The 13,742-nt window shown below is 36.0% G+C and overlaps 1 protein-coding gene across 3 annotated transcripts in view; it reads left to right on the forward strand.

The window, feature by feature from the left end:
• Positions 1 to 13,742, forward strand: part of DGKB (diacylglycerol kinase beta) — a gene marked incomplete at its 5' end in the record, with an annotated part of 319,453 nt that overhangs the window by 19,547 nt on the left and 286,164 nt on the right. The gene's annotated exons all lie outside the window — the stretch shown is intronic.

The raw sequence follows: 13,742 nt of genomic DNA on the forward strand, positions 1-13,742 counted from the left end.
GTTCTGAAAAGGAAGTCATCCTTTTAGGTCATCACAAAGTTAAGGTCTCTGTAAACTTGAAAAATTATGAGATCATACTTTTAGATTCTTTAAGGTCTTTGTAAGTGATAAAGCATTTCTGACAGGTTTTTCTCCTTAAAACACATTAGTTACAACTTGGGAAATAAAAGTACAGAGGAGCAAAAGAAGAGAAGGGTGAAAGAAGGGATGAAGATCACATGAATCAACTCTTCTGTTTTGTCTTGCTGTTTTTGAAGTCTCATCTGCCTCTTCCTATCTTTCCTTCTCCCCATCTTTGTCATCTCTTTTTCCTTTTATCCTTTTTGGTGATTAACTCTTTATCCTTCTTTCCTTTTCATGTCTTTTCTGCTTGCTTTTGCTCTGTCAGGTCATCTTTGCAGAAATTATCCTGATCTTAGAGGCTCTGGTCAGTATCATTGTTAATCTTCCTGACGGAACCATATAAAATTAAATAGACAAACTTGTCCTGTGTGAGCATACTGAGGTAGAAGTGGATGAATTAAGAAGGGATATAAATATGAATCCGGGGACCTGGGGGTGTTTTTAGTTCAATTACTGTTACATTGCCTTTTGTCTGTGGCAATATTAGGTTGATGAATGCTGGTGCCTTGTTACTGGTGCTTTGCCACTATGTTAGGTAACTTAATGTGGTTATAATACCTGTATTTTAGAGCTACATGTGCATAAGACAATTTAATAAGCTTATGTAAATTATTAAGCTTACAGTAAGTAGACATTTTTCTTTTCCTTCTAATTATATGTTGAGTTTAGCTTAGGGACATATCTTTGTAGTTTGATATGAAGGTGACAGAAGAGATGTTTTAGTTGATTGGTTTATTTCCTTCCTAATTTTTTTCCCCTAACATGTAGTATTATGGATTGGCAAGGTCAATGATTCTTCCCCCGAAGTTTATTGATTGTTGACAGGGATTTTGTCAAGGATGATTTAAGGAAAGGCCAAACCAAAGATGGGGAACTCATTTGTGATTTGGAAACTGATTTTGGTGAGGAAATTCTTGTTGAACTTGCCAGAAATTGCTAAAATATTTTCTGACCATAACAACAGGTAAATGGCAGAATTACATTGTTAAAATTAATGATTTAGTCAATAGTGTACTTAGAGTAACTGTCCATATTGGGTGCTCACCTGTAGTAGACCTTTACATGGAATTAATCAGTGCCATGTATGCTCTTTAAGATCTTTCTATATGCATTGTGCCATTTCTTAATAGACCTGTCATAGGGCTGCATGAAACAAAATGCATAAAACAAGTGATGCACAATGCAATTACTCACAACCCATTGACTGATACCCAGCCAGTTGCTGAGTGGCAGTTCTCCTGGCCAGCTTCCCCAAAAATATAGATGCTGAGCATGACATTGTATGGTATGGAATATGCCTTTGGCCAGTGTGGTTCAGCTGTCCTGGCTGTGCCCCCTCTCAGCTTGTGCACCTGGCATGGTGTGAAAAGCTGAAAAGTCCTGAGTGCTTAACAGCTAAAATATCAATGTGTTACCAACAGTCTTCTCAGCCTAAATCCAAAACACAGCACTATACCAGCTACTAGAAAGAAATTAACTATCCCAGCCAAAATGAGGACAGTAATGAAAGAAGATGGTGGTACTGGTGTATTGGGTGTGTCTCTAGTAAAGTCTCTTAGGTAACTGTTTCAAGGATGTTTATAGCAATAGTTACTGCTGGAATGGAATCTGCTGTGCCCTGTTGTTAAAGAGAGACATTGCCATGTTTTATTGTAAAGATTCCCATCCTACTAGGCCATGGAAAAGGTCCTAAAGTCTTGTGTTCATCATTATAGCAACTTCCGTAGCTTTGTATTTTCAGTGGATTTTTATACATGTGAGCATGTTGTGCAATAGTATTCGGAACAAAGATAATAGAAATATTTTGAATAAATTATTTTTTATAATGTAATTTGCTTCTCTTGAATCAGGGACTAGTTCCTCTCCTGGTCCAAACTGTTGGTTAAATACCAATATAAATTGCATAGATCACTAATTGATGGCTAAAAAGCCCATTGTGAATGTTAGAAATGCATTTAAGATGTTTTACTGTTTTGGAAATATCAAGAATAAACCCCAAGTTAATACAGCTTAACTCTTCACGTTTTATACTTATTTTAAAAGATGTTTAACTTATTTGGCATAGTTCTTGCTATTCTTGTAGGTGAGAAGCACTCTTAGTACGTATGTAATCACAGTTCGTAGAACTTTGTTTAGCCCTTCACTCACTTTGTTATATGCATTTTTAGTATAAGATGCATTTTTCCAGTTTATTTGGTGGAGTCTTTGGTTTGTTGGGTGGTAGGTTATTTCATGATGTCATTGTGTATATGTTTTTTCATTCCACTCAATGAATAAACTTGTTTAGTAAGTAACAGTCACTTGGCTTCCATCCTTTTCACATGATGCCTTCATAATTACATCTCCATTCATTCATTCTAGTACATTTATTCAACAGTCCATCATCTGTGTTTTAAAGCAAAAAATTGGTCTAGATCTGTAGTACTTCTCATTCCTTTCTCAAGACAATTCCCTTTGAATAATGGTCTGTCTTCTCTATGACTCAGATGTGCTGAAAGCAATCCATTTTGCATTCCCTATAGTGAAACACGGTGATACTTTGAAAGACAAGGAGTTAAGTTCATAGGGCTGGACAGGCAAGTTTTAAAACACAGATACCTGTGTACTACTATATCCATCACATAAAAACTATTAACTGGTGGTAGCACACAAAAGAGCAAACATCTATCCTGGGAAACAAGATTGGCGAAAAATGGGAAAATATGAAGAAAGAACAGATTGATGGGATTAAACCATAGAAAACTGATTATAGGATAATTTTAGGATTAAAGATATATCTGAGAGACTAGAACAAAGATGGCTGAGAATGTATTTATTCTTTTTTACTTGTTTTATTATCTAAAAAGAGAATTCCAGAAAGTGATAACAGAGAAAGAAATAAAGCTTCAGAGAGCAAATGGGTTTTGGCTTCTAAGCCTGTAGAGGGCAACTAACCCAAGTGTATTAAACCCTTTATATTATCTAGCACATATTGTTTAGGATGATTAGAGAGGTCTATAAACTTGCTTGAGGGAGCTACTTATCTGAACAATGTTATTATCTTGCCAGGTAAATTTCGATGAAAATGCTGTATTCCTTGGGCTGTCCTTCTCTGAGGACTATATTTGACATTAAAATGTCATTGGATAAAGTCACAAATAGTCCTGGTAATGGAGTTTAATCCTGCTTTTATCAGTGGACTATATTACAATGTTTATTCTTGCTTACTGGTTCCTTAGAGCCCTGGAATGAGCAAAGAATTATCCTATTCCAGCTTTGATATTAAATTAAATATTGGACGATTAAATCCCTTTGAAGTAAGGCAGAGAATTCAGTTCTAATGTATTTGTAGTGAAATGGAAAGGATTTTAGATGCATCAAGCAAGTATCAGTAGAACTTGGCTCTGCAAGAGCATAAACTGTTTTTACGGGCTTTCCTTTCCTTGATGTCCATGCGTAGTACCTCTCACTGTTTCTCAAGTATTGTCTGTTATGGTCAATATTGTCTGTAAAGTCTTTTAAGAAATTAATGAGATAAATAAATTAATTGATAGGAGAAAGTATTTAATGCTAACAAAATTAAGGACTTGATATACCAATGCTGTAAAAGACCTATGTAACTTGTAATTTGGACACAGAGCTGGCTTAGGTGGAAACAGAATTTTTTTAAATCTTGAACTCCACAGCTGGAATATTTATGGAAGTAGTACTTGAAACGTATTTGTTTCTCAGAGCAGTGAACATAAACAGACTTCCCAGAATAGGTCTGCAGTCATTAAGATAAATAAATATATATTAACCTTTGCTAATGTGTGAAGGTATAATATAAATACTGCTTTGTTTTGCAGTAGTAATGGAAATAGGAGAACTCCCATTCTTCCTGATATACTATTAAGACAAACTTTTAGCTTCTTACCAGTCCTTTATTTAATTAAACTTCCTGGGCATTGGGAGAAAAATATTATCCCAAAAGTTGGATCCTGACCTGGAATTTCGACTTACTGATTTTTACCACTCAGCCTGTAGCTTTTTTTCTTTGTGTTTTATTTTTTAATTCTATCTATTTAGCAGTACACTTTTTCAGTGGCCTTATGAGGTAGCTTAATGTGTAAATACCACAGTGGAAACAATCTGCATCAGACTGTGCCTTTGTAATTACGCAGTGGGTGGGAGGCTGTGACTTCTAGGCAGATGTGTACTTAGCAGCTCATTCCTATGGACAACACAGCTCTTATTTTTTCAGTGACTGTCTCTAAACTTTCTGTGATATTAATGTTTTTATGGGTCAACATCTGTAATACTACGAGTTGTCATATATTATATCCAAAATGGAATTATGGCAAGATTCTCAGCAGAAACAGTGGAAAATTAGAAATGCTGTTGCAGTGTCAACACTTTGAGCACACAAACGTAAAAACCTTCTACATAGGAAATACAAATTGGAGAGACTTTATATAAGCAATATGATTGATATATACATATTTTATCAGGAGTATTGAGTCATGAAATTTCAGGCAATTTCTTATTATGTAACTGTAACATAATTTTAACAAATATGAAATATTGTGTAATGCCTCAAGTGGCCAAATCTGCTTAGGCTGTCTGAAGATATATAGAATGTAGAGGAGACTTTTTTCTCTTTCTCTTCCTCAGATCATATATGGCAACCTTAAGCCAACTTTTATGGAGAATTGATAGAGATTAGATCAGGTAATATTATACTGAATGCAAAAGTTGATCTGGATTTACCAAATTGAACATATATGTGTATGTACAAGTGCTTGGCAACATTCTTGGCAGCATTGTATGTATACCATGTATATATATCATGTGGAGGCTCCACATCCAGCTCTAGTCAGGCTACAGAATTTTGGGCATGCCAAAATAACAGTATACAATAATAGTAATACAGTGATTGATAGAGTTTTTGATAGTTTTGATTGCCACCAAATGTTGAAAAAGATTTTATATGGGTTGTGCAGGCTTGTTTCTCTGAGTTCTGGGGAGAACAGGTTGTAGTGAACACTTTTTCAGTTGCTCTTCACTACTATACCAAGCGTGTGATCACAAAGAACAAAAATTTAGGGATTGTATTTAGAACAGACAAAGGGTAAAACAGCTTATTACTAGTACATATCCTCAGCAAGTGCAGGAACCTTCATCATTTGTAGTTCAAGATCCAGAGCAATGTGTACTTGTGTTGCTAATTCTTTTCGGTTTATGGTCTATGTAATTATTTGACTTTAAAGCCTTTGCTCCCAAGATAAACTATAATAGAGACTTGTGTTTGCAAGTGCAAATTTTGTTTTTAAATAACATTTCCTTGCAAGAGGAAGTACATCCTGAAATGGAAGACAGGCGTATCTTAATGGATCAGAAACCCATAGAACAAATAAAACCAAATTGAGCTGGATTTTTAGTTTCAAAAATAGTCCCTTGATTCAACATTTATATACCCTTATTCATAAGAATAAAATTATTGTGTGTTAAGAAAATTGTCTGGTAAAAGCCAAAAGCGTTGCCTCCAATGTCAAGAGAGCTAAAATTTCATCCTTGAAATACAATTTCAGTACATAGGTTGTCAAGAACTGTCACTGTATGAACCTTTGAAACTTTCTAAGAGGAAGATTAAAAAGAATATGATACTTTGGAAGAAAAATTATGATAAAGCAAAATGGAAGAAAAAATCTTCCTGCTTCAAGATTACAAAAGCATTTCAAGAATTGTCCATAGCACATGGAAGAATGGAAGAACAAGATTTTCAATTATGTCTTGTAATGAAACAGGGGCTTTAAGACAGCCTGCTCATAGAAGAAATGGGGAAAGAGGGAAGACAAAGAAATAGAACAAAACAAACCCCCAACTGCACAGGGCAGCTGATACCGCCTGAGGAGCTTCCTCCAAGCTCTTTAAAATAAAGATAGGCAAACAAAAGAAGCCAGGGTATCTTGATAAAATGTGTTCCCAGTTTTGACTCGCCCTCATGGTGAACAGGTGAAATGTGTTAGCTTGAACTCCTTCACCGTTTTCCTTTGCACAGTTATTGTGTTTCATATAATTTGTGATCATTTAAGTGGTTTTGTAAATTCAAATCCACAAGTTTTTAACATTTTTATATGCCTTGGTTATATGCCATGATCCCTTTGGCAATTTCATATTTGGAATATATGTGGAAATGTGAAAAACTTGGCTACCACTTTTTAGTAAATATATGTTGAAGCAATACACAGGAGAGCTAAAATTTGATGACAGAAGAAGATCAGGCATAAGAATAACGTGTTAGGTAGAAATGAAGTATCTTAGGCCTAGCTGTAGTCTTAGAAAGGTGACATTGTAATGCTTTCACAGTTCCACTTCTAGCTTTTTATTTTTGTTGTTTTTTTTTTTTTTTTGTGGAATTGTATAAAATATTAATAGATATCTAATTCCATGTTTGAATGTTTCAAAGTATTTCTAATTTCTGATGCAGAGTATGCAAAATATTCAATTGTAGTCATGTGAGCGATTCTGTGCCATTTTTACTTTACTACTTTGAGCTACTTCTTTTTGTAATAACTGCAGAAATTTACTTTTTTTATATAGACTTGTGTTTAAGAACATAGATAAGAGTATACTGTATGTTTCTATATCTTGTGCAGTAATAGTTAAATAGCTAATTAGTTCAAAGTATACATATTAAAAACTATGAAGAATAATATTGGGGAAAATAGAAGCAAGCAACTACTCTGTCTTTTTAAATGTAGATTTCAAAACCAGTACCAATATCCTCAGACTTAAAAGCCCTTTCCCTGTTTCCACTTAAAATCAGAAAGAATACATGCTTAATTTCAAACCAAACTGATTTGATTCTTTGCCATTAGAAAGTTAGTGCTTAATGTTTGAGGTGGAATGTGTTATCAATAGCATTACTTCATTTAATAGAGAGTGGTTTCATCATCGTTCCAACTGGAAAGGTTATGAGCTGGCAGCTTGTATCAGATATTGTGACCTGCTATAAATAAGCAGGAAATGAGAAAAGGGAAGGAGCTACAAAGTTACTTGCTAGAAGTTTGTATTAGTTTTCAGGCTGAAGCTGGCTGATGGTCTCTGAGGGCCAGAGAGGTCTTCTGAGGTGTCTCTACCTTCCTGGACTCAGGGCAAGCTGTTTCTGAAGTATTGCCCCCCGGGGCCACCCATGACCTGGCAGCACCTCAGTAGGGCTGGTGTCCAGCTCTCCAGAGTTAGGCCCACTTGTGGGCTGACAGCCTTGGCCTTGCCCCATCCCTGGGGAGGTGCCTGGGGCTGCCCCCAGGGCTCCCTGTGGGGATGTGACAGGTCTGCAGGAATCCTTGCAGCACCCTGAACCTTGCTCTCAGAGATGTGTGCTGAGGATCTTTCAAACTGTTTCAGCCTTGATTTTCTGAATGTCAGGAGTCAAAAGAGTCCAAAAGAAGTGAAGTTAGCTGTAGTCACTTTAAAATGTAAAAGGTGAATATTTTTTTCTTCTCAAAATGTTTTTAAGTACACACAGGAATTACCTGCACTTCCTCTCGAGTCCTGGAGTACATTTTTGTCCTTTACTTTTTCTTCCTTTCAAAGCTCATCACACTAGCAGACAAAAATTAAGCTTCTATCTACTCCTCCACAAATCCCTGTTGTTTGTTGTGCACTTTCAGTTGAACATCTGCTGCAGGGAAGTGGGATTTGGTGAGCATTTTTTATTAATGTGGACTAATGATGTGTTGGCACATGCCATCAATATTGCTTTTTTTTTTTTCATAAAAAGTCCTGGATTGTCTGTATACACAGCAATGGGTAAATGGGTGAGTCTTTCTCCTGTGGTGATGGGCCCCAGCAGGGAGGACAGGTGGAAGAGGCGTCTCCTGCATGGGCTGTCAGGAGGGAGAAGTTGTCCTGTGCAGCAGGAGTTGCAGAAGCCACTCACCACCATGTTTGTTTAGCCAACTTCATCCAATTCTGCTTGTGATTCTAAGAAGCTTATTCCTAATTAATTGTCACAGAATCACAGAATATTAGGGATTGGAAGGAACCTCGAAAGAACATCTAGTCCAATCCCCCTGCCGGAGCAGGAACACCTAGATGAGGTTACACAGGAATGTGTCTGGGCAGGTTTGAATATCTCCAGAGAAGGAGACTCCACAACCTCCCTGGGCAGCCCGTTCCAGGCTCTGTCACCCTCACTGTGAAGAAGTGTCTTCTCATATTTAGGTGGAATCTCCTGTGTTCCAGTTTGTACCCATTGCCCCTTGTCCTATCATTGGTTGTCACCGAGAAGAGCCTGGCTCCATCTTTGTGACACTCACCTTTTACATATTTAGAAGCATTAATGAGGTCACCCCTCAGTCTTCTCCAAGCTAAAGAGCCCCAGCTCCCTCAGCCTTTCCTCATAAGGGAAATGCTCCACTCCCTTAATCATCTTTGTGGCTCTGTGCTGGACTCTCTCAAGCAGTTACGCATTCAGTGGGAATGTGATTTGCTGGAGGGTGTAGTCGCTCAAATTCTGCAGTCTATGGAGTGAGTGTTACCTAAACCGTTGGTAGCAACTACTTGAGGGGAGGTCTCCTTCAGACCACTGGAAAATGATTGCCTTCCCAGCCTGGCCACTCTTTTCAGGACTACAATAGGTTCTAAATTCTAAATATAAGAGAACCAAAATTGAGTGTTTATCCCACTTAATGTTTATTTATTTTTTTTTTTTCTTCTGTGAAATTTGCATCAAAAGGCCTCTTATAAGTCACAAATCAAAACCAAGGTGTGACCTTGCCAGTGAGACTGCAGCCCAAACTATGGAAAGCATAGGACTTGTAAGCTACTGCCTTCTGCTGGATCAATGTTAACCATCAGACATCCTTTACCAACACAGACATGCTGCAAGACTCAGCCAGGCTGGGTAAACCATATTTTTATTGGAACAACCTGTTTTGTTGGAAGTTGAACAGTTTTTTACCTTTTGGTGCTGCATACAGGTTTGTTGGCAGGCTTGACCTTTTTGACACGCAGGTATTGCTAGACCAGTAAAACTTCAGATTAAGCAGAGCTAGAGCTTGAGCAAAAGCATTTTCCGGTTCTCTGAATAAAATAAAATACGCAAAAGGAAAAAAAAAAACCAAACTGTGTATAAATTTATATACATATACACAGTTTTTTGTATGGTTGCATCCACAAAAGAAAAAAAGAGTCCATAGAAGAATAAGAAGCCATACAAAAATTGTGATGTCAACTGAGTGCTGTTTTTTTCCCCGTGCTTCTCATCAAGCAGGGTTTTCAGGTTTGAGCTGGGCTTTGGCAGCATACAGAAAATAGTGTATTGAAGCTTGCACTTTTTTTTTTATTATGAATCACAATGAGATGCATAGAAAATCTCCCTGGAACTTCTATATATAAATTCTGACCTTCACCGTGGTAGGTCTTGGGATGCCCATGATATTTTGCAAATTGTATAAAGTTTACAAAAGTGAAATTGAGATAGAAAGTAGTTATTGCTCTACTTTCTGTGTGGGTGTTAAAGTTAGTTATGGTCTGATAATATGCAGATAATAATGAATTTCTGTTGAAAATGAAAAACATATCTGGATTTGTAAGGGAATTACTCATAATCCAGTCATTGTTTTCTAGTGCATATTTTCCCTTTAAATTGCAAGTCAGTTTTGTGTGTATAGCATGTGATTTATGCTGAGTTTTAGGTAAGTTGTCTTGTAAGTGTGTCTTCTTATTTCTTTCCTTTTTTTATTGAGAAAAAAATAATTTTCAAAGATTTTTCTGGTACAATGGGGAGAAAATATAGACAAAGTGTGTGATCTGGGCAAGCTTTCCTTCTGTCCTGTGTTTTCTGATTATGGGAGAAATTCTGGTTTCAATTGAGTGCTCAATCTTCTTGATCTAAAGTTGAGTCATTAAAAAAAAAATCATACTTTTTAATGTAGACTTAAATGGTTTTGAACTTAGTATGTAAATTTGTCTTCAGTGATAAAAAGTATCTTTCTTAGGACTGAAGGACAGTGAAGAAAAAGTCAGAAACTTTGACACTTTTACTGTTACGTATGCAGGTTTCTTTTTTCTAATGTCATTATTTTAATTGTTTTGCCTTTATTCTGAAAAAGTACAACATTAGCCCGAGTCTCATCTATAAAACTCTTGTTTTGCCCAAGTCTCATCTATATAACTGTTGTTTGGAGTCTTTATTTTAAAATAGAATTTCTGCAGCACTGTAGGATCTCCCATGTGTTAGTAATAGCTTTTCAGTTAGCAGTCTTCCACACCATGCCTAACCTTGTTTGTTCTGCCCCAAACTCACTGTAGCATGAGGTGGGAAACCATGTCTCACCTCATCCAAGGAAAGCTCTGGCTCTTGCACCACAGTTTTCCTTGTTCTCCTTCTACCCCCTTGGCTAGATGAACACTGTTGCATTCTATCCAAATTGCAACAGGAGATGGGTTGGATGATAAGAGTTTAAATCCACTCAGGCAGAGGAGTGAATTGAAAGTCTTCCTTGCCTGAAACATTGTGCAAGTGGGTAATGAAAATGATAAAATTGTGAGAACAAAAAAAAGAGAGAAATGTTTCATGAAACAAACTTTATCTTCAAAGCTGTGTGAAATTCATACTATGTCAGCTATAGCTTTGCAGATAAGATGGGATTTAATCACTGAAGTTGACAGGCTGTGGGCCATATCTACACCGGTTTAGAAACTCCCTCTTAAGAAGAGCTTGGAATACATAGACTTGGACAAGAAGGAATCTGTCCTTGATTTGGAGTGGTGCTTATGAATTTACTGTGTCTGCTCACAAAGGAGTAAGTGGCTTAGTTATGTAGAACATCTGTACTTGTAGGTAACACTGAGAACACAGGTTCTGGTTTGACACTTGTGTTTGCACCACCATGTTCCAGTGGGCATGTAGATTATTTGGATCAGACTAAATAACTGTAATGGAATCCATAGCATTATTGCTATTTCCTAGTTAGGAAACCTAGCAAAAAAGTTACTTCTGTGTATATCTTCTAGATTTTTTTTTCTATTTCTCACAGAAATCATGTACTTGACTTTTTTAATTAGAATTGAGAACATTTTATTGGAATTTCTCATTTATTTCTTTTTAATGTGATCCTCAAAAGGAGTGAAACTTGAAAATTATCCTATTTTTCATATCCTTTTAGGTCAACTTATTAAAAATGGGACATATGCCTAATAACAGTTTGCCTACTATAGGCTGAGGAAGGAAAATTAATTTTTCTGAGGCATGTCAGCACTGTTGAAGAGCACACATGCAGAAGATTGTCACTTGGTGTTTGACTTAAGATATCGATTTGTCATTTTGAGCATTTTAAAAGATCTCTATTCATGTTGTTGTGGATACTGTCACATGAACTGATAAAATGATTGAATGACTTTGAATAAAATGGTTTGTGAAAAATGGGTCTGCCTTGGCTGTGAAATGTATGTCATGGTGCTCGTAATAAATACAACTCCTGTCTAGAATGTGGACGTCTCTTGAAGAGTTTTGCTGGGACAACCAGAGCAGAATTTACATCCACAGACCCTTTTGCGTGGCAGTTATTTCAAGCATGAAATTAGCTATGCTTTTTGGATGTCACTGCTTTAAGCCCATGCATGAAAAAGGTGAATAGTTGTATTGTTGCTGGAATAGAGAATGTTTTATTCTTAATTCTACTTGACTAAGAAGAGTATGAACAAAATTAAAAGCAAAGATTTGATTTATTTTTAATAAGTAACATAACACAGGTTTGGGTTTTAATTACAGTTGCCTAGGCATAATACTCATTTAAAGATGAATAGGCTTTATCTGGCAAAATATAAATGAAAGAAACACGGTGATTGCTGGGAGAAAACCTCAAGACACTGTTTTAGACTGCTAGAAAATGAGCCATTTCTATTTTATTTATGATTTTTTTTTGGCTAGTAAAAGGTGTGTAAGGAGACCTTGCTGTCATTCTGTTTTGATGTATATTTAACCTCCTTCTTCCAAAGTTCAGAAAAATCCTTTGTTAGGATGAAGTTGAGTCACTTCTGTCATATATTGACTGATCTCACGCTGCTGCTTTCATAGTTATTGACTTCATTATCATAAAATGCAATGATTTTTATATACAGCCATATATGACAACCGAAAAACATATTGAAATAATAGAGACAAAGTAAAAAAAGGAAATTTTTGTCAGTCATCAATTCGTGTACTTGTGCTGATAAATAAATATCTAATTCATCAGCTGCTAATTGCAGTTAGAAAATTCATTTCTTAATATATCGATTCATTCTTTTTTATAGTTTTTCATTTTTTTTTTATACAAAGCTATAATTATTTAGTGTATTTCAAATGACACAGCAATAAGACTATAGATAACTTTATCAATTAAATATTTGCTGTGACTACTCATGAGATCAGCTAAACTCCACTGCTTGCAGTTGACAGTAACATTCAAATGCATCCAGTTAATGAAATTAAGCTGTTTTATTGAGGCCACACATTGTTTAGGGTGTTTTCATTAAAAAAAAGAAATAATCATAAAATGGCAAACATTGGGAAAAGCCGTTCTTACTACAATCTAAACTGTGTATGAGGATCTGGGGAAAAAAGCTTCTTCAGCAACTCTTAAAACAGAGTTTTACTGGTGTGTCTTGTTTATAGCTGTTATGAACTAATACAAAGCTATTTTTCAAATCCTTTACCACTGCATTTTCTCCTTCCTTGTCATATAATTTATTAAATGTATTTTTTAGAGACAGATTTAAGTGCTGAATTTCTTTAACTTTTAAGAACTATTATGATGCTGTATTTGTTGGTATAACTAATAAATCCTTAAGGCTAGGTCCTAATGTTTGTAATTGTGTCTAACTAAATGCTCATGTGATAGTCCTGTTCTTGATGCACCCTTTGCTTCTCTCCTTTCTTTCCAGATTTCTTGTAGAAATAAATGTGCAGTCATTAAGTTTACCTGTTTTCTTCTTTAATGCATCTGCTACTCTTCACTGCTTGATGGTTTACTCCAGTGTTGTGGCCATTATGCACATTGACCATTATGGACTCAACTACTGCATTTTAAAGAAAAAATTGAGTTACAATTATTTTTATAGTATTGCTAATGTATTTAAGGTAGAAAAGATAGTTTTATGCATGATGTATTCTAAGAGAATCTGAGTTTAAAGCTTTTACATAGTGGCCGCTTATTGAAATAACTAGTTTTGTTATTCTGCATGTAGACAAAAAGCAATTTAAAATGTTAAACCTATGTGCTTCTGAACTTCAGGGATTTTCCACATTTCTGTAAGACAAAAGTTGTCCTGAAGTTACTGTAGCTGGCAGTGGTTAGAACATCTGAGGTCTGCAAAAACTGAGGTTTCAATAGCAACATTTGTTTTCTGTGACATGACCACAGGAAAAGATTTTTTTTCTTCAAGTTTCCACTTCGTCTTGATATTGTCTGGCTCCTCTGACAGTTCCTCTACTCACTGGCAGCTGTGCCAGAGGAGATTTAGTAGCGCTGTTGGGAATGACCATGTTCCGTACATGACTCAGGTTTCAAGGACGAGAAAAGTGACTTAAAATAGTCCTTGCAAACAACTCCTTCAGAAATATGCTACTCAACAGTAGTTAAGGGCTGGGTCAAAGAATGTTTGTTTCT

Source organism: Streptopelia decaocto, assembly GCF_964273445.1.
Source record: "Streptopelia decaocto genome assembly, chromosome: 2".
Lineage (NCBI taxonomy): Eukaryota > Metazoa > Chordata > Aves > Columbiformes > Columbidae > Streptopelia > Streptopelia decaocto.